The 23605-nt window shown below is 38.6% G+C and overlaps 1 protein-coding gene across 4 annotated transcripts in view; it reads right to left on the reverse strand.

The window, feature by feature from the left end:
• Positions 1 to 23072, reverse strand: part of PDS5B (PDS5 cohesin associated factor B) — a 203986-nt gene extending 180914 nt beyond the window's left edge. For 3 of the 4 annotated variants that reach the window (XM_025875064.2, XM_073894710.1, XM_073894711.1), the window contains exon 1: positions 22921 to 23072. The gene's annotated coding sequence lies outside the window, so the exon portion shown is untranslated. The remainder of the gene's footprint in view (positions 1 to 22920) is intronic. The other variant, XM_025875063.2, reaches the window with a different exon arrangement.
• Positions 23073 to 23605: the final 533 nt, after the last annotated feature.

Genomic DNA, 23605 nt, shown 5'->3' on the forward strand with positions numbered 1-23605 from the left:
ATTCCCTGCATATTTTCAGACCACAATGCTTTGAAACTAGAACTCAACCACAAGAGGAAAGTCGGAAAGAACTCAAATACATGGAGGCTAAAGAGCATCCTACTAAAGAATGAATGGGTCAACCAAGAAATTAAAGAAGAATTAAAAAAATTCATGGAAACCAATGAAAATGAAAACACAACTGTTCAAAATCTTTGGGATACAGCAAAGGCAGTCCTGAGAGGAAAGTATATAGCAATACAAGCCTTTCTCAAGAAACAAGAAAGGTCTCAAATACACAACCTAACCCTACACCTAAAGGAGCTGGAGAAAGAACAGCAAATAAAGCCTAAACCCAGCAGGAGAAGAGAAATCATAAAGATCAGAGCAGAAATCAATGAACTAGAAACCAAAAGAACAGTAGAACAGATCAACGAAACTAGGAGCTGGTTCTTTGAAAGAATTAACAAGATTGATAAACCCCTGGCCAGACTGATCAAAAAGAAAAGAGAAATGACCCAAATCAACAAAATCATGAATGAAAGAGGAGAGATCACAACCAACACCAAAGAAATACAAACAATTATAAGAACATATTATGAGCAACTCTATGCCAGCAAATTAGAGAACCTGGAAGAAATGGGTGCATTCCTAGAGATGTATCAACTACCAAAATTGAACCAGGAAGAAATAGAAAACCTGAACAGACCTATAACCACTAAGGAAATTGAAACAGTCATCAAAAATCTCCCAAGAAACAAAAGCCCAGGGCCAGACGGCTTCCCGGGGGAATTCTATCAGACATTTCAAGAAGAATTAATACCTATTCTCCTGAAACTGTTCCAAAAAATAGAAATGGAAGGGAAACTTCCAAACTCATTTTATGAGGCCAGCATTACCTTGATCCCAAAACCAGACAAAGACCCCATCAAAAAAGAGAATTACAGACCAATATCCTTGATGAACATGGATGCAAAAATTCTCACCAAAATACTAGCCAATAGGATCCAACAGTACATTAAAAGGATTATTCACCATGACCAAGTGGGATTTATTCCTGGGCTGCAAGGCTGGTTCAACATCCGCAAATCAATCAACGTGATACAATACATTAACAAAAGAAAGAACAAGAATCATATGATCCTCTCAATAGATGCAGAAAAAGCATTTGACAAAGTACAACATCCTTTCTTGATCAAAACTCTTCAGAGTATAGGGATAGAGGGTACATACCTCAATATCATAAAAGCCATCTATGAAAAACCTACAGCGAGTATCATTCTCAATGGGGAAAGGCTGAGAGCCTTTCCCCTAAGGTCAGGAACGCGGCAGGGATGTCCACTCTCACCACTGCTATTCAACATAGTATTAGAAGTCCTAGCCACAGCAATCAGACAACAAAAAGATATCAAAGGCATCCAAATCGGCAAAGAGGAAGTCAAACTCTCACTCTTTGCAGATGATATGATACTGTATGTGGAAAACCCAAAAGACTCCACCCCAAAACTGCTAGAACTCATACAGGAATTCAGTAAAGTAGCAGGATATAAAATCAATGCACAGAAATCAGTGGCATTCCTATACACCAACAACAAGACAGAAGAGAGACAAATCAAGGAGTCGATCCCATTTACAATTGCACCCAAAACCATTAGATACCTAGGAATAAATCTAACCAAAGAGGCAAAGGATCTATACTCAGAAAACTATAAAATACTCATGAAAGAAATTGAAGAAGACACAAAGAAATGGAAAAACGTTCCATGCTCATGGATTGGGAGAATCAACATTGTGAAGATGTCAATGCTACCTAGAGCAATCTACACATTCAATGCAATCCCCATCAAAATACCATCCACTTTTTTCAAAGAAATGGAACAAATAATCCTAAAATTTGTATGGAACCAGAAGAGACCCCGAATAGCCAGAGGAATCTTGAAAAAGAAAAGCAAAGCTGGCGGCATCACAATTCCGGACTTCCAGCTCTATTACAAAGCTGTCATCATCAAGACAGTATGGTACTGGCACAAAAACAGACGCATAGATCAATGGAACAGAATCGAGAGCCCAGAAATGGACCCTCAACTCTATGGTCAACTTATTTTTGACAAAGCAGGAAAGAATGTCCAATGGCAAAAAGACAGTCTCTTCAACAAATGGTGTTGGGAAAATTGGACAGCCACATGCAGAAGAATGAAACTGGACCATTTCCTTACACCACACACAAGAATAGACTCCAAATGGTTGAAAGACCTAAACGTGAGACAGGAGTCCATCCAAATCCTAAAGGAGAACACAGGTAGCAACCTTTTCGACCTTAGCCGCAGCAACTTCTTCCTAGAAACATCGCCAAAGGCACGGGAAGCCAGGGCAAAAATGAACTATTGGGATTTCATCAAGATAAAAAGCTTTTGCACAGCAAAAGAAACAGTCCACAAAACCAAAAGACAACCGACAGAATGGGAGAAAATATTTGCAAACGACATATCAGATAAAGGGCTAGTATCCAAAATCTATAAAGAACTTATCAAACTCAACACCCAAAGAACAAATAATCCAATCAAGAAATGGGCAGAAGACATGAACAGACATTTCTCCAAAGAAGACATCCAAATGGCCAACAGGCACATGAAAAAGTGCTCAACATCACTCGGCATCAGGGAAATCCAAATCAAAACCTCAATGAGATACCACCTCACACCCGTCAGAATGGCTAAAATTAACAAGTCAGGGAACGACAGATGTTGGCGGGGATGTGGAGAAAGGGGAACCCTCCTACACTGTTGGTGGGAATGCAAGCTGGTGCAACCCCTCTGGAAAACAGTATGGAGGTTCCTCAAACAGTTGAAATTAGAGCTACCATTCGATCCAGCAATTGCACTACTGGGTATTTACCACAAAGATACAAATGTAGGGACCCGAAGGGGTACATGTACCCCAATGTTTATAGCAGCAATGTCCACAATAGCCAAACTGTGGAAAGAGCCAAGATGCCCATCGACAGATGAATGGATAAAGAAGATGTGGTATATATACACAATGGAATATTATGCAGCCATCAAAAGGAATGAGATCTTGCCATTTGCAACGACGTGGATGGAACTGGAGGGTGTTATGCTGAGTGAAATAAGTCAATCAGAGAAAGACATGTATCACATGACCTCACTGATATGAGGAATTCTTAATCTCAGGAAACAAACTGAGTGTTACTGGAGTGGTTGGGGGTGGGAGGGATGGGATGGCTGGGTGATAGACATTGGGGAGGGTATGTGCTACGGTGTGCGCTGTGAATTGTGCAAGACTGTTGAATCACAGATCTGTACTTCTGAAACAAATAACGCAACATATTTTAAGAAAAAAGGAAAAGAAGAAGATAACAGGAGAGGAAGAAAAGGGGAGTATGTCAGAGGGGGAGACGAACCATGAGAGATGATGGACTCTGAAAAACAAACTGAGGGTTCTAGAGGGTAGGGGGGTGGGGGGATGGGTTAGCCTGGTGATGGGTATTGAGGAGGGCACGTTTTGCATGGTGCACTGGGTGTTATGAACAAACAATGAATCATGGAACACTGCATCAAAAACTAATGATGTAATATATGGTGATTAACATAACAATAAAAAATTTAAAAAAAAAAAATAAAATAGAAGGAGTGGTAAAAAGCTTCCAGGACAAACAGAAACTAAAAGAATTTGTGATCAAACCAGACCTATAAAAAATATTAAAAAGGATCCTCTAAGCAAAGAGAGAGCCTAAAACTAACATAGACCAGAAAGGAACAGAGACATTACACAGTAACAGTCATTTTACAAGTAATGATGGCACTAAATTCACGTCTTTCAATAGTTACTCTGAATGTAATGGGCTAAATGCCCCAATCAAAAGACACAGGGTATCAGACTGGGTAAAAAAGCAAGACCCATCGATATGCTGTCTGCAAGAGACTCATTTTAGACCCAAAGACACATCCAAATTTAAACTGAGGGGGTGGAAAACCATCTATCATGCTAAAGGACATCAAAAGAAAGCTGGGGTGGCAATCCTTGTATCAGACAAATTAGATTTTAAACCAAAGACTGTAGTAAGAGATGAGGAATGACACTATATAATTAAAGGGTCTATCCAACAAGAAGATCTAACAATTAGAAATATTTATGACCCTAACATGTGAGCAGCCAATTACATGAGCAAATTAATAACAAAATTAAAAAAACACATTGATAATAATACAATAATAGGAGAGGATTTTAACACCCCCTCCTCACTGCAATAGACAGATCATCTAAGCAGAAGATCAACAAGGAAATAAAGGCTTTAAATGACACACTGGACCAAATGAACTTCACAGATATATTCAGAACATTCCATCCTAAAGCAACAGAATACACAATCTTCTCAAGTGCACACAGAACATTCTCCAGAATAGATCACATACTGGATCACAAAGCAGGTCTCAAGTGGTACCAAAACACTGGGATCATTCCCTGCATATTTTTTGGACCACAATGCTTTGAAACTGGAATCAATCACAAGATGAAATTCAGAAATAACTCAAATACATGAAGGCTAAGAGCATCCTACTAAAGAACGAATAGGTCAACCAGGAAATTAAAGAAGAATTTTAAAAAAAAATTCATGGAAACAAATGAAAATGAACACACAACTGTTCAAAATCTTTGTGATGCAGCAAAGGTGATCCTGAGAGAGAAGTATACAGTAATACAACCCTTTCTCAAGAAACAAGAAAGGTCTCAAATACACAACCTAACCTTATACCCAAAGGAGCTGGAGAAAGAACAGCAAATAAAGCCTAAACCCAGCAGAAGAAGAGAAATAATAAGATTACAGCAAAAATCAATGAAATACAAACCAAAAGAACAGTAAAACAGATTAACTACACTAGGAGCTGGTTCTTTCAAAGAATTATGAAGACTGATAAACCCACGGCCAGAATTATCAAAAAGAAAATTGAAAGCACCCAAATTAGTAAAACCTTGAAAGAAGAGAGATCACAACCACCACCAAAGAAATACATACAATTATAAAAACATATTACGAGCAACTACATGCCAAAAAATTAGACAATCTGGAAGAAATGGATGCATTCCTAAAGACATATAAACTACCAAAATTGAAACAGGAACACATAGAAAACCTGAACAGACCCAGAACCACCAAGGAAATTGAAACAGTAATCAAAAATCTCCCAAAAGGGTGCCTGGGTGGCTCGGTTGGTTAAGTGTCTGCCTCCAGCTCAGGTCATGATCCCGAGTCCCAGGATCGAGTCCCACATGGGGTTCCCTGCGCAGCGGGGAGTCTGCTTCTCCCTCTGCCCTTGAACCCTGCTCATGCTCTCTCTCTCACTCACTCTCTCTCTCAAATAAATCTTAAAAAAAAAAATTTCTCCCAAAAAACAAGAGACCAGGGTGGGATGGCTTCCCAGAATTCCACCAAACATTAAAAAAAAAAAAAATTAATACCTATTCTTCTGAAGCTATTTCAAAAAATAGAAATGGAAGGAAAACTTCCAAACTCTTTCTACAAGGCCAACATTACCTTGATCCCAAAACCAAAGACCCCACCAAAAAGGAGAATTACAGATCAATATCCTTGATGAACATGGATGCAAAAATTCTCACCAAAATACTAGCCAATAGGATCCAACAGTACATTAAAAGGGTTATTCACCACAACCAAGTGGGATTTATTCCTGGGCTGCCAGAGTGGTTCAATATCCACAAATCAATGTAATACACTACATTAATGAAAGGGAGAACAAGCAGCAAATAATCCTCTCAATAGATGCAGAAAAAGCATTTGAGAAAGTACAACATCCTTTCTTGATTAAAACTCTTCACAGTTTATGTATAGAAAGAAGATATCTCAATATCATAAACGCCATATAAGAAAAGCCCACAGCGAATATCATTCTCAATGGCGAAAAACTGAGAGCTAGTTTTTCCCCTAATGTCAGGAAGGTCCTAGCCTCAGCAATCACACAACAAAAAGAAAAGGCAACCGAATCGGCAAAGAAGAAGTCAAACTCTCACTCTTTCCAGATGACATGATACTCCGCGTGGAAAACCCAAAAGACTCCACCCCAAAACTGCTAGAACTCATACAGGAATTCAGTAAAGTGGCAGGATATAAAATCAATGCACAGAAATCAGCTGCATTTCTATACACTAACAATGAGACAGAAGAAAGAAATTAAGGAGTCAATCCCATCTACAATTGCACCTAAAACCATAAGACACCTAGAAATAAACCTAACCAAAGAGGCAAAGGATCTGTACTCAGAAAACTATAAAACACTCATGAAAAAAATTGAGGAAGACACAAAGTGGTGGAAAAACATTCCATGCTCGTAGAAAGAATAAACATTGTTAAAACGTCTATGCTACCTAAAGCAATCTACACATTTAATGCAAACAAAATACCATCAACTTTTTTCAAAAAAATGGAACAAATAATCCTAAAATTTGTATGGAACCAGAAAAGACCCCGAATAGCCAAAGGAATGTTGAAAAAGAAAACCAAAGGTGGTGGCATCACAATTCTGGACTTCAAGCTCTATTACAAAGCTGTAATCATTAAGACAGTATTGTACTAGCACAAACACACACACACACACACACACACAATCAATAGAACAGAATAGAGAAGCCAGAAACAGACCCTCAACTCTTTGGTCAACTAATCTTCAATAAAGTAGGAAAGAACATCCAATGGAAAAAAGACAGTTTCTTCAACAAATGGTGCTGGGAAAATTGGACAGCCACATGCAGAAAAATGAAACTGGACCATTCCCTTATACCATACACAAAAATAGACTCAAAATGGATGAAAGACCTATACGAGAGACAGGAATCCAAAATCCTAGAGGAGAACACAGGAAGCAACCTCTTCGACCTCAGCCGCAACAGCTTCTTCCTAGACATGTCTCCAAAGGCAAAGGAAACAAAGGCAAAAATGAACTATTGGGACTTCAAGATAAAAAGCTTTTGCACAGCAAAGGAAATAGGCGACAAAACCAAAAGACAACTGACAGAAGGGGAGAAGATATTTGCAAATGACATATTAGATAAAGAGCTAGTACCCAAAATCTATAAAGAACTTGTCACACTCAACACCCAAAGAACAAATAATCCAATCAAGAAATGGGCAGAAGACATGAATAGACATTTCTCCAAAGAACACATCCAAATGGCCAACAGACACATGAAAAAATACTCAACATAAGTCGGCATCAGGGAAATACAAATCAAAACCCCAATGAGCTGTCACCTCACACCAGTCAGAATGGCTAAAATTAACAAGTCAGCAAACGACAGATGGTGAGGATGCGGAGAAAGGGGAACCCTCCTACACTGTTGGTGGGAATGCAAGCTGGTGCAGCCACTCTGGAAAACAGTATGGAGATTCCTCAAAAAGTTGAAAACAGAGCTACACTATGACCCAGCAATTGCTCTACTGGGTACTCACCCCAAAGATACAAATATAGTGATCCAAAGGGGTACATGCACCCCAATGTTTATAGCAGCAATGTCTACAATAGCCAAACTATGGAAAGAGCCCAGGTGTCCATCAAAAGATGAATGGATAAAGATGACATGGTATATACACAGAATGGAATATTACTCAGCCATCAAAAAAATGAAATATTGCCATTTGCAATGACGTGGATGGAATGAGAGTATGATGCTAAGCAAAATAAGTCAACCAGAGAAAGAGAAGTTATCATATGATCTCACTGATATGTGGAATTTAAGAAACAAAACAGAGGATCATAGGAGAAGAGAGGAAAAAATAAAACAAGATGAAACCAGAGAGGGAGACAAACCATAAGAGATTCTTAATCATACGAAACAAACTGAGGGTTGCTGGAGGGGAAGGGGGTGGAGAATGGGGTAACTGGGTGATGGACATTAAGGAGGGCATGTGATGTAATGAGCACTGGGTATCATATAAGATTGATGAATCACAGACCTGTACCTCTGAAATCAATAATACGTTATACGTTAATTTAAAAAAATGGTAAGTAAAAAATAAAAATAAAATGAGCCAACTTTACAATAGAATAAAAAAATACATAAATATTTAAACAAATAAGTTGAGAAAAACAGACAATTCTATTCTTCCATGCAGAAGAATTTCCAGAAATTTATGTAAATATTCCCCCCTCAAGGCACTGGAATGTAAGTCTCTACCCCCCTAAATGTGGTTTGCATATAGTAACCTCCTTCCAAAAAGTATAGTATGGAAAGGGGAGGGGAACAGAAAGTAACTTTTCAGTGGAGATACATGAAAAACACTTACTGTAAAATGGCATCTTGGATAAGGTCCTGGGACAGAAAGGGACATTAGGTAAACACTAAAGATATCTGAATACATGGTGGGTTTTAATTAATAATAATGTTTCAATATCAGTTAATCGTGCCAAATGAACCACACTAATGTTAAGATATTAATAAGGGAAATTGAGCGTGGTGTATATTCTCTACTAGTCACAGTTTTTCTGGAATTTAAATGTATTCTAAAATAAAAATTCATTGAAAAAACATTTAAAAAAATGAGATTTAAAAAAAACGAAAGAATGAGAACTTGCCATTTGCAACAACATGGATGACAAGTAAAATAAGTCAGAAAGACAAATGCCAAATGGTTTCACTTACATGTGGAGTCTAAAAAAAGTAAACAACTAAACAAAAAGAAAGTGACTCATAAATACAGAGAACTGATGGTTGCCAGAGGGGTGGGGGGGGTGAGGGGATACCGCAAAAAGTGTGAAGGAGACTGGAAGATACAGGCTTCCAGTTATGGAATAAATAAGTCACAGAGATAAAAAGTACAGCACAGGGAATATAGTTTTTGGTACTGTAACAGTGTTATATGGTGACAGATAACTATACTTGCAGTGAGCAGAGCATAACATAAACTTGCTAGATAACTATGTTGTACACTTGAAACTAATGTAACACTGTGTGTCAATTACAATAAAAAATAAAGGGGAACGTTTAAAAAATGAAAAGGAAGTTCATTAAATATATGCTGTCTATAAGAGATACACTTTGAAAAAACACAAGTCAGGTTAAAAGTATAAAAATTATACATCATGAATGTAAATAGTAAACATAAGAGAAGTGACATGGTTACATTAATATCAGAAAAAAATTAACTTCAGTAAAGGAAAATAATCAAAGGCAAAAAGATCAACTCATCCAGAAGGCATACCAATACTAAATGAGAATGCACCTAAAATCAGAGACCTTGAGGCAAAAACTGCATTAGAGAAATATATGAAGCAAAATCTGATTAAGTTACGGGAAAATGAACAAATCTACAGTTATAGCTGGAAGTTACAATATCCATCTCTCAACAACTGAAATGGACAAAAAAAAATCTCCTGTAGACATACAGATCAGGGTTCAGCAAACTACAAGGTAGATCCATGGCCCTCTTCCTGCCTTTATAAAGTTTTATTAGAACACTGCCATGCCCATTCATTTACATATTGCCATGACTGCTTCTGCACTACAATGAGAATAGCTACAACAAAGGCTATAATCCACAAAACCTAAGGTATTTTCTATATAGCCCTACAGAAAAAGTTTTCTGATCCTGATACAGATGATTTGAAAAACACTATTAACCAGCTTGACCCAGTTGTATCACAGACCATATACCGCACCATAAAATAAGTCTCAAATTTCAAGACAGAAATCTTAGAGTATGTTTTCCGACCACAACAAAACTATATTAACAATCAACTATAATAAGCTAGCTATGAAAACTCAAAACACCTGGAAATTAAGCAACACACTTCTAAATAATCCATGAGTCAAAGAAATCACAAAAAAAGAGAAATTTTTAATAATGAAAATAAAATATATAAACATCTGATTTGTAGTTAAGCAATGCTTAGAGAAAAATCATAACTTTAAGTGCTTATATTTAAAAAGTCTTAAATTTAAATATCTAAATTCCCACACTAAAAAACTAGAAACTAGAAAAAAAGTTAAACCAACAGAAAAAAAGAGTAAAGGAATTATCAAGATAAAACCAGAAGCCAATTAATATAAATTGCTGAAACCAAAAACTGTGGTGAGAAAAAAGAAATAAAATTGCTACGACCTAGTAAGAATGACCCAGAAAAGAAGTAAAATACAAACTATCAACATCAGGAATAAAAGAGCAATCACTACAGATCCTATGGGTATTAAAAGGATCAAAAGGACCCAATGGAAAATTATCAATTTTATGCCAAGAGATTTGATGACCTAAAACAACTGCTTGAAAAACACAAGATAAAATAGAAAATCTGTATAACCATATATTTGCTAAGAAACAAAATATGTTATCAAAATCCTTCCCCCACCCAAACACCAAAAAACCCTCCATGCTTAGATGGTTAACATTAAAGATATACAAATCTTATATAAACTACTTCTAAACAAAGAAGAGGAAATCCTTCCTTAACAGTTTTAAAAGGCTAGCACAACCATGCTTCCAGAAAGCATTATAAACCATACTTCTCAAGGAACTGGTGCAAAAATGCTGATACCCTAGCTACTACTACTATAGCACATTAATGACAGTAAACAATCTTTCGACTCTGACCCAGGAGCCTCATGTCCTTTTCTATCAGCATCCATGAAACTGAAGTAAGCTAACTTGTTAGCTTACAAGTAGGGTACAATCTCAGATCCTTCACAATCTTGACAATGGGTCTCTCTACATTATGGTATCTGGTTTCTTCTACAGTGAGTGATGAGAGAGAAAGAAAAAGACCAGTAACAAGCCACCGTGTCTTTTTTAACCTAAAATTAAAAGTGATATACCATCACTTTTACCATATTCTATTGATCACACAGACCAATCCTAATAAAATGTGCAAGGTAGCTATGAAAAGGACACGGAGACAAATGGGAACCATGTTACAGGCTACCACATTGAATACTGCTACAGGTCATTTTTCCCTATATGTCTCTACAGAGCAACACAATCCTAATCAAAATCCCAAAAGCCTTTTTTAATAGAAACTGACAAACTGATTTTAAAATTTATATGGAAACACAAAAGAATCAGATTGGTCAAACAATGTTGGAGGATTTACACTATTTGATTCCAAAACTTACGGTAACAGAGACAGTATGACACTGGCATAGAAGAAACAAATAGATAAATGAAACAGAATTGAGTCCAGAAATAAATCTATACAAGTAAGTTCAAAGGATTCTGAACAAAGACACAAAGGCTATTCACTGCAGGAAATGAAAGGGTTTTTTTTTCAAACAATGATGTTGGAATTGGATAAATGTACTTTTAAAAATGAACCTTGACCCCCTACTTCACATTATACATAATAATCAATTCAAGATGGATCAGAGCCCTACACATAAAAGTTAAGACTATGAAACTTCTAAAAGAAAGCACAGAAAATTATTTTCATGACTTTTGGATAGGCAAAGGCTTCTTACAACTCAAAAAGCACAATCTATTAAAGAAAAAAATTGATTAATTTCATCAAAATACACTATTAAGGAAAAAAACTGCAAACTGAGAGAAAATATTCAATACACTCATCTGATAAACTTGTATCCAAACTGTATTAAGAATTCTTATACATCAATAATAAAAAGGTATCCAATTTTTTAATGTGCAGAAAACTTGGAAGAGGCATTTACAAAAGAAAATAAATACACTATCAGTAACTATATGAAAAATTGCTCAACATCATTACCCATCAAGGAAATCCAAAATAAAACCACACTAAGAAATCATTTCATACCAATTAAAATGGCTAAAATTAAAAAATCTGATTATCCAAATGCTAACAAAATGTACAGCAACTAGAATTTTCATATATGTGGGAGTATAAAATGGAAAATCACTTTGAAAAACTATGTGGGAGTTTCTTATATAGTTAAACACACATCTGCCTATAACCTCACAATTCCATTCCTAGATATTTACTCAAGAGAAATGAAAATAACTGTTCGCAAGAAGATCCATTATAGGCCTTATTCTTAACAGTAAAAAACTGGAAACAACACAAATGTCCATCAACATTAGAAAAGATAAACTTTGGTATATTCATCCAGTGAAATTCAACTCAGCAATAAAAAGAAAAAGTGATACATTCAACTTCATGAATAAATCTGGATATATATGTTAAGTCAAAGAAGCTAAATGCAAAAAAGCACACACTGTATAAAGACAGAACAAAATTAATCTATGCTGTTAGAAATCAGAGTGCTTGGGGGAGAAGGAAATGAATTGAAAAGGCAACCAAGGAACCTTCTTGGGTTGACAAAATTGCTCAGTATCATCTTTTGGGTATTGATTACATGGATGTAATCGTCACACCTCATCAGAGTGAGCACATAATATTTGTACATTTTACTGTATTTAGTTTACATCTTGATATAAATAAATCAAATACAAATAAATTTTAAAAAAGAATTTGTGAGTTCATTGTATTAATTTTCCTTTTTTCCCCTCAGTCTTGGGTTGTCCAGATGTATGTTTAGTGTATATATACATACATTTATGTGTATTCAATAAATATTTATCATCTCCTATGTGCTAAACACTATGCTAGGTTCCAAAATAACAAAGTTCATGCCCTCAAAGGTTAACCAAGAAACACACACTTAAATAAAAACACATTAAAATGAGGGTTTCCATTATAGAGATACACAGAGGATCTTGTGAAAAGCAGAAAAAAGCACCACATATTGCCCAAAAGAAGAGTCAGGTATCAGAAAAGCCTTTCTATTAGGTGGGGGATGAAAAGCAGGAGTCTGGACATGTGGACAAGCAGGAATGGACCATTAAAGCAGAGAATTACTGCATACAAAGACACAGCGACAAAGGGTCTAATACAATGGGAAGCTCTGAGCAGTTCAGTGTTTTGGGAGTTTAGAGAGTCCAAGAGAAAGTGACAGGAAGTGCCGGCAAGGTAGGGAGGTAGGTACGAAACCAATGGTAAGATATTTAGATTACAGAGACCACGAAGAGCCACTGAATAGTTTTAAGCAAGGAAATGGCACATTCAAATTTGTGATTATAAATGTCACTCCACTAAGGGTATAAGAGATAGCCTAGAAGAGAATGAAGGTGGAAGCAGAGAGACAGAAGGCAATGCAGGCAAACAAGCAAGTCATGGTTACTTTTAGTAAACCAACCAATGGCGCATGGACTGAAGAGAAATTTAAGAAATGGACAGAAAAATGGGCAAAGATTAATGCCAGACAGTTCACAGGAAAAAAAATAAGATGGCTCTTAACCATATGAAAAGACACTCAGCTTTACATGTAAGAGAAACATTAATTAAAACTACACTGAGATACCATTTTTCACCTATCATATTGGCAAGAATCCAAAAAGTTTGATTATATACTGTGTTGGCAAGAGTGTAAGGGAACAAGTATTCTCACATACACATTATTGTTACTACCTCTATGAAACACAACTTAACAGTATCTATCAAAATTATACCTGTTAGATTCTTTGACCCAGCGATTTCACTTCTAAGAATTTATCCTACAGACACACCTGCATATGTACAAAAATGATATATGTACAATGTTGCTCAATGCAGAATTTTTGTAACAGTAAAACCTGGAAACAATCTAGCTTATAAAGCCCATCAGTGGGCTTCATAACAAAAAACTTTATTCTGTCTTCTTTTAAATTACTGTACAATGATAACTCGTATTTTAAACTACCAGTTAAACTGTGGTTCATAAGAAAAATGAACACTCTGCAGTTGTCAAGTGGGGTAGAAGTAGAGAGAGAGAGTGAGCACTAGCACTTTATACACTAGTAAGTTAAGATCTCCAGTGTATATTGTTAAGTGAAAAAAGTAAAAGGCAAAGCAGTTTCCAACACTGATGTAAAACATCTGGGGGGGGGCGGGACAGAGGGGAGGGAGTACTGAGAGGAGAGAAGGGATAAACCTATTTGCATATGGCTGTACTTTTTAAATCCCCAAAAGGATATATAAGAAATCAATAACATTAGTAAACTTGGGATAGGAATTTGGGAACTCAGCAGATGGAAAAGAATTTGGGAACTCTTTGGCAGATAGGAAGAGGTATGGATGAGAAACTTCTGATTGTGTATCTTTTTTCCACTTTTTGCTGTTTCACTTTTGAAGTATGAATGTGCATACAGTATTTATTAAAAAAAAAAACTTTGAAAATGCTGTATCAGAAACAACGGGATTTGGTAACTCATTTGATAGGAGAAGTAAAGAAGAAGGAGGTATCAAGAAGACTCCCACGTTTCTGAATTGATAACAAATCTAGTCAACTCTTACAACTTATTAAAAAAAAGATATCTGTGTTATTAACCAACACAGGATGTTAAAGGGTAGAGGAAGGCAGCTCAGTTTTTAACATGTTGTACTGGAGGTATTGTGTCCCATATGATACTACACTAGAAAGGGACGACAGGAAATTTAGGAGAGAGGTCAGGGATACCAGTTGTTAAAAGCCTTGGAGAAGAAAACATTTATATCAGCCTAACTTATCTAGGCATTATTTATTCTATAAACCCAATTAAACCAAAAAATAAACTAAAAATGCAATTAATTCAAAGAGACACCATAAGGCCACACACACATATCGTTTTCTCACAGACATCAAGCTCTCATTAAAATCTGATTTAATAATCTAGATAATTTCCCAAATTCACAACAGATTAGAAACATCAAAAAAAGACCAGGGATGTAGCTACCAGAGGCAATCATTTGGCAGCAGCATGAGGCAGCAAAAAATGATGATGATGATGATGATGATGATGATAACACCAATACCTCAAAAAGTACAGCATTCACGTGTTCTTAATAGAGTCAAAATCTATTTTACCATCTAAGACTTGGCCAAAATAGTCCCTCTTTCAAGAAGTTTTTCATGGTTCCCTTGCTCTCAGCCTAACATGATTAATCAATCTCCTTTTATCTAATTCCTTTTAAAGAATTTATTTGAGAGAGAGAGAGTGTGTGTGTGTGAGAGAGAGAGAGATATCACAAGCAGGTGGGGAAGGGTAGAGGGAGAAGCAGACTGTTTTTAAATGTGAAATATCCAAATTTAAATGTGAGAAATTCCAAATTTTCGGATATTTTGTTTATACCTTTCTGAAAAAAACTTTATTCTGCCTTGTCGTAAATTATTTTATAACTGGCATTTTATACTACCAGTCTTTCTTCCTACTTGAATATACATCTCATAATGACAAAATATCTTTCCTCTTATTTCTGAGCACAAATTTCTTGACTATAGCATGTAAATATCCATTTAACAAACAATGATCCATCTTTGCCCTCTCTAAAGTGATGTGCATGGACTTTTGCAACAAATGCAGTATCCCTGCATCAACTTTTAAGTTTTTTGTTGAGTTTTTTTACCAACTTGGTACCAGAGTAAGCATTTGGTCTGGCTTATCCCAAAAAAAACAATGAGATAAGCGGTGATAGGAAGTGACAGCTATCTCCTTTATGGGAGATTAAAAAATGTTCTAAAATCAGATTATGGTGATGGTTGCATAAACCTGTGAATGTACTAGAACACTGTACACTTTGACAGAGAGAGAGCAAGCATGTGCACACGCACCCGTGCAAGCACAAGCAGGGAAGAGGGAGAAGGCTCCCCGATGAGCAGGGCCCCAGTGTGGGGCTCGATCCCAGGACCCTGGGATCACATGACCTGAGCTGAAGGCAGATGCTTAACCGACTACCCAGGCACCCCAACTGTACACTTCAATGAGTGAATTGTATTACATGTGAATTATAGCTGAATTAAGCTGTTTTTAAATGTGAGATATCTGCTATTATCTCCATTTTACAAATTAAGAAACCGAGGCTCAGAAAAATTAGGTAATTTGCCCATGGTGACAGAGCTAACTAGTGATGGAAACAGAGTAAAAACCTAAGCAGTCTTCACTCTAAGTCTATATACTCAATCAAGCTCTTTTGCCTTCCTTAGAAAGGGCTTCACTCATCAAGCATTACCTCAAATGCCCACATATGCTCCTACCGCTGCTCAAGTCAGAAACGTCTTGACCCGGGGCGCCTGGGTGGCTCAGTTGTTAAGCATCTGCCTTCCGCTCAGGTCATGATCCCAGGCTGCTGGGATCGAGCCCCGCGGAGCAGGAAGGCTGCTTCTCCCTCTCCCACTCCCCCTGCTTGTGTTCCCTCTCTTGCGGTCTCTCTGTGTCAAATTAAAAAAAAAAAAAGTTTAAAAAAAATGCCTTTACCCAATTAGGTTACATCATATAGGTAAGGGAGAAGGTCAAAAGCTAAAAAGAAAGCTACCAAAGAGACCAAGAAAATAAAAATGTATTCAAGACTTATATTTCAAAGCTTGCCATTTTGAGCATAAGACTACATGAAATACACATGAAACAGCTTGACTGCTACTATCAAAGTTGGTAGGCAGGCCTAATTTGGCTGAGCTGGGGTGAATTACAGTCTTCCTGGACTAGTTCTACCTAGACCAGGGTTTCTCAACCTTGGCACTATTGACATATTGGGCCAAAAATTATTGTGGAGGGCTGCCTCCACACAATATAGGATGTTTAGCAACATTCCTGACCTCTACCTGCTAGATGCCAGTAGCACCACTGTCCCCACTCCCCCCAACTTATGACATCCAAAATGTCCCCAGACATTGCCAAATAATGTCCTGGTGTGAGGTGGGGGGGGGGGTGTCTCAAACCCCTACATTTGAGAACCACTGGCCACGACTCAAGGTAATGATGAAAAAGGGTGAGCTATCTGATGTTAACTAGTGTATACGATAACTGGAGACAGACAAGAGCTTTTATTTTTTTTTACAGCTTTACTGAGGTATCTTTGACATACAAAAATTATATGTATTTAAAGTATATAACCTAATATTTTGATACTATACCTATGCACTGTGAAAAGATCGCCAGTCAAGTTAATTAACATCACCTCTACATAGTTAACACTTGTGGGGGGGGGGGGCGAGGGAGGGGATCCAGGTGATGGGCAAGAGCCCTTTAAACCAATCACCTCCCAAGGCTACAAGGAAAAATTTCAGTTCATTAAAAAAAAAAAAAAAAAATGAAGCTGTAGTTGAGGGTAGTATGTAGGGATTAAACAGGAACAAAACCCATATAGTCATGTCAACATCCCCAGATTTCAATACAGTTCAGCCTCTGACACTCTAGCAGAATATCAACTATAGAGAGGTACTGCTAAAGATCAGAAAATAGATGTAAAGGATGTTAGAAATAACATCCTCTCTCTTTGATTGGTTTGAAGCAAAATCAGTTTTCCTTATAATTAAAACTAAGTGTTCCTCATCTCTGGAGGAACTACTGAAATAACAAGGTCAAGGCTGCCATCCCAGCCAGGGAAGAGGAGCAAACCAAATGACAGGATAAATAAAAATGAAATGACAGTTGAGAGTGGGAAGGGGGAGTAGTGAGACAAGAGAAGCAGACAGTAGAAGACAGAGCTGACCCTATACAAAATTTATTTGCCCTCACTCTCAAATCTCCCTTCCTGCCTTTATATATCTTTTTAACACCAAGTTAAGGGCTATCAATACCCACAATGTTGCCCTTGGTAGTTCAAAGTCTAGGACTGTAGTCTCTCCATTCAAAGCAATGCATCCCTCAAGGTGTCACAGTCTCTAAAATATTCTCTTTAAAAGCTGCACCCTTCTCAGTTCATTTCAGATGGAGGAAGGGGGAGGAGGAGTCAAGTAAATTAAGCCACTTAATCTAAAGTATATGCTACAAGTAACCTCTGCCCAATAATTGTACAAAAAGAGTTTACCCTTACTCATAATCAAAGAAATGCAAACCCAAAACAAGATAAAAATTTCACCTATCAAATTGGCAAAAAGCATAACGTTTAATAAAGTCCAATGTTAGTGAACATGTAACATGCATATTCATATACCACCGGTTAGTGTAAATTGTTACAACCTAAATATCACTCAAAAGGAGTCAGAACAAAAAAATTATTATACATCCATATAATAAAATATTCTAATCATTTTAATTATGTTAATCTGTATGTGCCGATATGAAAACAGCTCTGTAACATTAGGCAAAAAGTAAACTGCGGTTTAAAAAAGGTAAACAATATAATACTATTTGTATAAATTTTTTGAAAAGTAAACTTTCTGGAAACTGTTAACAGTGGATTACCTTTGGGAGGAACAGGAAAAATAACTTTTATTTTTACTTTTCTGTACCATCAGAAGGTTTTTTATCATATACATGTGCAACTTTTTTTTTAAAGATTATATATTTACTTGAGAAAGAGAGAAGGAAAAAAAAAAATGAGTGGGGGGAGGGGAAAAAGGAGAGGGAGAAGCAGGCTCCCTGCCCAGCAAGGAGCCCAATGCGGGGCTCAATCCCAGGACCCCAGGATCATGACCTGAGCAGAACCACTTAACCAACTAAACCACCCAGGCACCCCTACATGTACAACTTTTAACTTAAAACATACAAACTCCTCTAATCCCTACAACCTTAACCACTACTCTCACCATCAACTGTCCACACACTCCCCCTCCCCCATCTCAATATCTAAAGGCTGACTAAAATTGCCTGATGCCAATTTCGGCTAGTAGAGGATTTATCTTGGATCTGTATCTGGGATTTTTCTTTAAAATCGCTTCACTCTAAAATCACCTCTGAGATGAAAAATGAGAAAAAGAATCCCTACACTGCCCAGGGAACCTTAAACTCTCGTTTCCTATCAGGCCCCTAACCAACCTCTCCTAGAAAGACAATGCTTATGGTTATAATATCCTCTCCTCCTATCACAGTTTTATATCTAGTTTTGGCTAATTTCACTCTCCCACATAAAGAAGAACAATCTCAATTATTACTTAAGAGGACGCAGACCCTTGCAGAATCACTTAACAGCAGGGATCTTACTGTCTGGTTTTCTCAACTCTCACCACCTTGGTGCAGGTGGCCAACCACTACTCTAAACTTCTATAGGGCAAGATCTCAGTCCTTTTTATTGCATCATCTCTGGTACTAGATGTATATGCAAGCTTAATATTTGTTCATTTTACCTAAATCAGGTTAGAGCATTCTGTGTCGAAGGGAGAGGCAGGTTAGAGGAGTACTTCCAGGTCATGGCCCTTTAAAGATGCTTCCTGCTTTAATCAGTCTTCCTCCAATCCCCTTAGCCACTTTTAAGTTTTACAACTAAGCCAAGTACTTCTAATTACTGCTTCTTATTAATTTCTAATCATTAGAACACAGTAATTCTTATGGATTTTTTAGATATCTTAGATTAATGGCTTTAAGATTTAAACAACTAAATTTTGCTCATTTGAGTTTAATCTTCATAATTTTCTCACTGTGCATGATCACCCCTGCCAACTAAAACAATTACAGTCTCAAAGCAGCAAACTTACCCTATTTTTGAACTAATTAGTGAGAAAAAGCTAAAAATCTTTTCCACGTATTGGGGAAAATGGTTATAATCAGGTTGATAACATTATAATGTGAGGAACAGCTGACTTCTACACACAAAGGAGTCAGAACTGCAAACCATTTGGCAGCTTCTTAAATACGCTTAAAAAGTAAATACATTCTCAGAGAAATTACTGGGCTTATTTTTAAACTAAGTATTTTTGGAATTTTTAACATTTCCAAACAGGAATACTCAAACTAAACACAATTTTCTCCAAATATGTATTTGAATTGGAAGTGACAAATGACTTATACAGCAAACTGAGTTTAAAAGTGGGAAAAAAAAATACACACTCATACACATACATACATCTTATAACAAAGTAAAGTTTAATACTAACCTCAAAATTACTCTGGCTTACAAGTTTCGGGAAAAATAAATAAATGCCATGTCGAGTAACACTGCACAATGAAAGATCAAGCAGCTCCAGAAGAGAAAGACATGCAAGAGGTTATCTTCTAAGACAACTTAAGGGGACTGAATTCTGGATAAAAATTATTAAAACCAGACTCTGAAACAGATGGTTAACCTCGAAACTTTATTTCTTGACTGAATGAATGAAAAGAAGAGGGGCGAAAGTAATGAAGGATAATACGCTATCTGGCAGTAATTTTAAATATTACTTAAGTCCTGAATTAAACAATACAGACAATATAGAAGATTCTAAGCTTCCACAAGAAACTGAGTTACCCCAATTCCACCATATGAAGAGGACTGTGACTTTGAATAAATCAATTAAATTACAACCTGAACCTAATTTCTCATGCACATGGTAAGTTGATGACCATCTTTAAGTTTCCTTATAGCTAACACTGACAAAGGAAACATCAATTTATTCTTTTCTAACTTATTTACAGTACTTGTCATCCAAGCCAAATCACAGTTGAGTTCTGTTAATTGTAGGCACACATGATCAAAAAAAAAGTAGCAATGAGGAAGCCAAAGGACAATCCTAATTCACAAGCGAAAAGCAGGGGAGAAAAAAAAAACACTTCCCAAAATAGTCCCCTCCTCACTAAGTTTTGGGTATATTCTATCATTTCATTCTTCATCAGGGTCCGGTCTAAACAGGGTATCACTTTAATTTAGGCTTAACAAATTATTGATAAAGCCAAGTCCTCAAAATGTTATTCTTTGATCCGTTAAAACCGCAGAACAATTTTTAAATAAGTTTAAAAATAAAGCAACTTTTATCCAACAGCCAACTCAGACTACCTGTCAAATAAGCTTAGTAACATTCCATGACATCTCGTGACAAGAATCACTATCCTCACATTATCTCCTGTAATTCCTGGAAAAAGTGAGGGGAAAGACAGACATAACTCGACAGGATTAAAAGCAACAGTAAGAAAACAAAAGCTGCTGCGAAAAAAAAGCTAATACAAGGAGAATCAATTTCAAAAAAAAAAGAGAAAATAAGAAAGGGCACAAAAGTTCTTAAAAAAAAAAAGACCAATTCAAACTTTACTTGTCAATTAAAATATTCACACCTTGAAGTAACACCCACCCGGAAAAATAATTTTTTTAAGCCGTTAAAAAAAAAAAGGCACTACTTCAGCTCTTCGGTAATCAAAGAATGTCTAAAGTGCACCTTTTCTATATGTATTTGTAAATTTATTTCCAGAGAGTAATGTTCTGATTGAAGACGTGTTTTTTACAGTTAAGTTTTTGAGAATAAATCTATGTTAACATAAGACGTCCTACGTTGAAACTTTTCACCTACATACTTACCACTATAAATTTTAATTAGGTTTTCTGCTATCACCAAGTGATACAAGATTAATTGTTCCACAAACTGACCTGCATACACCATGGGAACGCTCATCTTACTGTCCCTAAAAATGCTAACATCTCTGACAAATGTACTACATAATTAGTGTCCTTTTAGCCTTTATTTTGCTTAATACCACACTTTTGTATTTTTAACTGTTTCACTTAAGTACTACTACATAAGCTAATACAGAAAATGCTCTATCTTGGAACTTTACATGTGTTAGCTGAGAACAACGACTGTATATCCATTCAAGTTTTAAATAACTGTAATTTATTTACAGCTCACCTCATATATAATCACTCTTGAACTTTTAAAGTTCATTAGGAAGACAGTAGAAGACTCCCAAATCACTGGAGTCCGCTGATCAGCCTTCGAAATTAAAGGCTGTATCCAAAGTCTCCGGAACTCTTTAATAAAGGTAGGGTCGTTCAGGATAGCACTGCCCATCCAACATTTCATAATAAATGTATAAAAAGAGAGTTCATAGCATATTCTTCAAAGCAAAATAAAGGGTTCCCTTTTATTGGGTTAGTGAGAATTCTTAAAACATGTGTTGAGAGAGTAGGGAACTGCTCTTTCAAACCCTTCCCTGAGTTTACACGCTCTCCGGGAAGGTAAGCAGTAACATGGCAAGTCTGAAAGGCGAGGCGCTGCATTTCAGGGTTCAGATTCATTCCCTCAAATAACTGTACCTCTGCTTGGCGTAGCTTGAACGTATGTACCAAAAATCAACAGCAGCAGCAGCAGCAACATACAAGGTTTTCCTTCTGACCAAAAACTTTTCAAGTGTCACTAAGATAACTGGTGCAAAAATGTCAACTATTTACAACTGCACACCATTTTCATTGTCATTCCAATTCCGAGGCTTCCTAAAGGAAAGCCAGAGCCCAGTCGTCGCCCGGGAGGAGTCCCTTCAGCCAGCGCTGAGCTCTTCCTCCACTAGGTCCTCAGGTTACCCCAGCACCAGCTCCGAGCCCGCGGTTAGCGCGCTTTATCTCCGGCGATTGGCAAGTAACAGTGTAAAAATGTCACTCTAGCAGCCCGTTTCCTCGCCCGGAGCAAAGGCTGGGCGGCGCGGGCGAGGTGCGCGGGGACCTGGCGGAGGAGCGAGGGCGCCCGAGGCCCGCACGCCGCCCGGGGTGCAGCCCCGACCCGCGCTCCCCACCCCTCGCCCGGAAGGGGGAAAACCCGCCAGCGGGAGGATTCAACAGGAGCACCGCGCCGCCCGCCTGCCGCCCGGGAAACAGCCGCCGGCCGGCCGGGACGCGGGGGGAGGGGCGGCGGCGGGGCGCGGGCGGCCGGGCTGCGGGGCGCGGACCCCCGCCCGCGCGCAAGGTCACCGCCCGCCGCCGCCGCGGGCGCCCCGGCTGGGGCCAGGGCGGCAAGTTTAATTTCCCGAGGCTGCGACTGAGCCCGCGGCGTGGAGGGAGCGCGCCGGCCGCGGGGCCCTCCCCACCCCCACCGCGCAGCCCGGCCCACGCCCCCGGCCCGCGCCCCACTACTTTCCGCCCGGGCCGCCGCCAGGCAGCCGGCGGCTGCAGCCCCCAATGCCGGGAGGCGAGTCTCGGCTGGCAGGCGGGCGGCGCTTCAGCCCCGCCACAGACACAGCCGCGGTGGCGGGCGCTGAAAAATGGAGCACGGCGACCAGAGAAGAGACATTTTCTTTCCGTTAACTGAATTGTTTCCTACCTCCGGGTGCCCGACTCGCTACTCCTCTCACTCCGCTGCTCTCCGGGATCCGCCGCCGCCGCTGCATCCAATCGCCTCCTCCCCCCCCTCCCCTTCCGCAGCCAGCCCGGCCGTTCCTCCTCCTCTCCGCTTCAAAATGGCGCCAAGCGCTCTTCGGCGGCTGCTCCAATCGAACCGCCGCGGACAGCACCCGGGGGCAGGCAGTGCGCGGCGTGGGTGCGCAGCGCCCCCTGCCGACCAGACAGCCGCGGGCGCGCGCCCGCCGGCCCGCTGGGCTCGCCCCGCCCTGTCCCCGCCCCGTCCCCGCGCGCGCGCCCAATTCCGCCCCGCCCCATCGCGCGCGCGCGCAGCCACACCGGCACGCCGCCGCTGTGGCCGTGGTGGCAGCGAGACTCGCAGCTGTCAATGCTTTCTCTGCCTCTGCGGCTTCCTCGACTTTTGCCGAAATCACATAAATTGTTACCTATCTCTAACTTTGGAGATAGAAGTTGGGTATTTTTTAAGACACTGAAACTGAATACTGATGTCGTGCCATGTAAATGAAATTGGTATTAACTACTTTGCATTTTATTTGGTAACTCTTACCTAGTCATCTCAAAATACCATAAAATAGTTTTTTCTACTCTGTGTGTACTAGGTCTCTACTTTATCCACAGCTTTCCCATTCTGAGGAATTGTTTCAGCG

Source organism: Callorhinus ursinus, unplaced genomic scaffold, assembly GCF_003265705.2.
Source record: "Callorhinus ursinus isolate GAN/ISIS: 27379988/994484 unplaced genomic scaffold, GSC_fseal_2.0 scaffold7, whole genome shotgun sequence".
NCBI classification, from domain to species: Eukaryota; Metazoa; Chordata; class Mammalia; order Carnivora; family Otariidae; genus Callorhinus; species Callorhinus ursinus.